Source organism: Sinocyclocheilus rhinocerous, unplaced genomic scaffold (genome assembly GCF_001515625.1).
Source record: "Sinocyclocheilus rhinocerous isolate Xijiao unplaced genomic scaffold, SAMN03320098_v1.1 scaffold749, whole genome shotgun sequence".
Taxonomy (NCBI): Eukaryota; Metazoa; Chordata; class Actinopteri; order Cypriniformes; family Cyprinidae; genus Sinocyclocheilus; species Sinocyclocheilus rhinocerous.
The window spans coordinates 674741-678710 of NW_015653466.1; the positions used below are offsets into that span (position 1 = coordinate 674741).

The 3970-nt window shown below is 37.2% G+C and overlaps 1 pseudogene; it reads left to right on the plus strand.

The window, feature by feature from the left end:
- Nucleotides 1-652: 652 nt before the first annotated feature.
- LOC107715930 (malate dehydrogenase, cytoplasmic-like) lies at nt 653-3428 on the plus strand (annotated as a pseudogene).
- The last annotated feature ends 542 nt before the right edge of the window (nt 3429-3970 follow it).

Sequence of the window (3970 nt, forward strand, 5' to 3'; positions counted from 1 at the left end):
CACACAGCACTGAGGTCTGGCAGAGTTTGCCAGGATTATTTATATGTTCTAACGTGGTGAGCCTCCTGAATGTGTCTGTCCTGAGTGGATGTTGTAAAATCATTTTCATCTTACTTACATACATCTATTGTTTTTAATTCTATCTCTCTTGTTTTGCTATAGGCTGAGTCTATTAGAGTCCTGGTGACCGGAGCCGCAGTATATATATATATATATATATATGCATTATGACGTTAAATTCATGACAATCACCTTTCCTACATTTTTTTTTATTTAAAAAAATGCAAATTGTAATTTTATATCTAATAAATACATGGCAGTTCAACAAATACTGCCTACCTGATATATAAATACTTAATTTAAACAATACATCATTATTATTATTGTTATTATTATTATTATTTCACAAATTCACATTTAATGAAAGGTTTGTGTAGGATTAACATACTATTACAATAGCTGATATATTAAAATACTTTTTTTTTAATTAGGCAGTACTATGATGGTTTCACAATACAATGTATTGAATTAATTAATATATTAAAACCATTCAACCATTCTTTCTTATTACCCAGGTTCTTTATTTCTGAGTTTCTTCTAAAAACACTTCTCGGTGTGTTGTCTTGTGACTCCCTGATATCGCTGTTGTTGTTTGCCCTCCATCAGTTTTAATGCCACTTTTAAACCTTTTTTTTTGCCTTTTGTTGCAGAGGTCATCCCCACCGATAAAGTGGACGTTGCATTCAAGGATTTGGATGCTGCCATCCTGGTGGGCTCCATGCCAAGGAGAGAGGGCATGGAGAGAAAGGACCTACTGAAGGCTAACGTAGCCATCTTTAAGTCCCAGGGGGAGGCGCTTGACAAGTATGCAAAGAAAACAGTCAAGGTGAATAACAGGCCAATGACCTTGACCGAATTAAGAGCAAATATATTGAAGTGAAGCAAATATGTTTTTAATGTTTTAAAGGCAATACGTTTTAATTTGTAGGTCCTAGTTGTTGGTAACCCAGCCAACACTAACTGTCTGATTGCTGCCAAATCTGCCCCATCCATCCCCAAAGAGAATTTCTCCTGTCTGACGCGTCTGGATCACAATAGGGCTTGCTCTCAGGTAAAACACCCCATTGCTGGATGGCCCACCATAAAGAAGCACAATACTGTACAAAGAGGTGAAATAGTTCAATGTATGGCCAAATTTTACACTAACTTGTAACACACAATGTGTCCTCTAGGTGGCAATGCGTTGTGGCATTTCAGCAAACAGTGTGAAGAATATGATCATCTGGGGAAATCATTCATCTACACAGTACCCTGACATCCACCACTGCAAGGTGAATGTGCAGGGGAAGGACGACTGCCTTTGATGCAGTGAAGGAGATGCCTGGCTGAAGGGAGAATTCATTTCTGTAAGTGCTGTCTGCTGTGGCTTCGTCTTCCTGTAGAGGTCACTGTTGGCCTATTTACTATGCCACACTACTGCAAAAGCAAAAACATTGTTTAGCAGCATTCATGTGTATGACATTAATTATTAAGACAGATAGGTCTGCTGTAGCAACATTCTTAATATACTTTGCATATGACTACTGATTGGAGTGATATGAACATAATTTTTCTGTGGTTATTCCACTCTTCCTCTCTGTTTCTCAGACAGTGCAGCAGCGTGGTGCTGCAGTCAGTAAAGCCAGGAAGCTCTCCAGTGCCATGTCAGCTGCCAAGGCCATCTGTGACCACATGAGAGACATCTGGACAGGCACTACTGAGGTCAACTTTTTAGGGGTTCTTCACAATTCACAAAGACATTGGTTTTAGACTGTTCTGAGACCAATATTGCATCTCTGTATTAGTTAAAATATCCATTGTTTTCTCGGTAGATCAGTGGTTCTTCAGTAAAATCAATAGTTATTGATGGGGGAAATTATGATTTAGGTTTATATCTTAATTTTGTGCTTTTTTTAGCATTATAATTTAGAGTTAATATTTAGAATTTATCAACAATAATGTATTAATTTTAAAGTCATTAATTTAATATTTAAGTCTTTTATTAACTGAGCCATTTATTTGCTGAGGCCCCTCAGAGGGGTTGAGAAGTACGTCTGTAGATATTTTATTGCATCAAGTTGGAGGAATCCCTTATCAGATTACTACTCTAAAATTGTGTGCATTCCAGCCAATTTTGACGAACGGAGGCTTGAAGTCAAATAATAAACACGAAAGACACATTGAAAAAAAGAAGCCCTAAACTGGTAAAACAGTTCACTGATTAAAATGTCCTGAAGAAGCGTGATGGGACTCTATGGAAACCATATTTTCATATAAAATTTTCATATTGAAAACCCAAGCAATATGAAATAGAAATGAACGACTGTGTAATAACATAATTTGTTCATTAGTTTTCTTTTCTTTTTTTCATCCCCACATAAACACCATGGGAGTTGCCCGTTAAGTATTTACTCATCTGCAAGTAATTTTATGTGCAATATGATGATTGCATAATACGGTGTCTAATGAATGTTGCGATATTGCACACAAGGCAACAACTTTATTTGGACTGATGCTGTACAGATTTATGAGGAACTGCTCATTTGTTCTGAACTGCTTATGTGTTTGTTTTATAGGGTGAGTTCATCTATGGGTGTCTATTCCACTGGAAACCCTTATGGAGTTCCTGAGGACCTTATTTACTCATTCCCTGTTTCAATCAAGGTTTGCCATGAAACATTCCCCAAATCTATGCCTGATATCTGTTCCTTACACTCAGAATACTGAGATTAAATTCATTTTTACATCTATTTATCAAGCTCAACTAGAGTAAGGAGGATTTTAGCCACCACTGCAAGATATTTCTCTTTTTCTTCAGGATAAGACCTGGAAGATTGTTGACGGCCTGGCCATCAATGACTTCTCAAAGGCAAAGATGGATGCAACAGCAGCTGAATTAGTGGAGGAAAGAGACACCGCTGTCTCTTTCCTGGGTGTGTGACTAGAAACCCAACTGTCTACACCACTCTTAGATGCCCAGAAAACTCCAGAAGCACGTTTGTAAAACACTCCAGAAAATATTTTTCTTCCCCTGAAACTGTTACACGAATACTAGAACTGTATGTACTTGAATTTTCTAAACCTTTTCAGCTGGATTTTAGCTGATAATTCAGAATTGGAATCTAGTCTAGCTGTTTAACAGGGACTTTGGTTGTTTGCTTTCTTGTTTTTGGTCTTCCACCAGAGCACAGCTGTCACATAAAGAGAAAAGTAGTCTGAAACAAGATGGTAATTATTTCTAGACTGCCCTTCCCAATCCAGAACTGCATAAAGGAGGACCAAAGCCTGGAAAGGACTCAGAGTACATGGATTAGGTCTTTCTGTGTCATTGTGTCATTGTCCAGACTGAAATTTCAGCTGTTACATGTCTAACATAAGTTTATCAGAAATGATCTTTGGCAGTGTGGTTACTGTAACAGATGTTTATATGTAGAATCCAGCAATAAAACCCAGACATTACAATGGATTCTTGCACTTATTATTATGAAACATTGTTTTCATTCGTTAACATTACCAAAACACTCTTTCGTACACTGTGGTTTACAATGAATAATGGCCAGAATTCTCTATTACAGCCAATTCATTGTCATATGTAGTGTTTCGGGTCATGATACATTTTTTCATTTCTGGACCTTACTTAGAAATATTAGAAATACTGAATATTGTACAAATCTTGTAACACGGGTTCTCAAATCTGGCCCTCGAGCTCCACTTTCCTGCAAAGTTTAGCTCCAACCAATCAAACACACCTGAACAAACTAATCAAGGTCTTCAGGATTACTAGTTTCGGGTCTACATTTTTTCATTTCTGGACCTTACTTAGAAATATTAGAAATACTGAATATTGTACAAATCTTGTAACACGGGTTCTCAAATCTGGCCCTCGAGCTCCACTTTCCTGCAAAGTTTAGCTCCAACCAATCAATCAAAC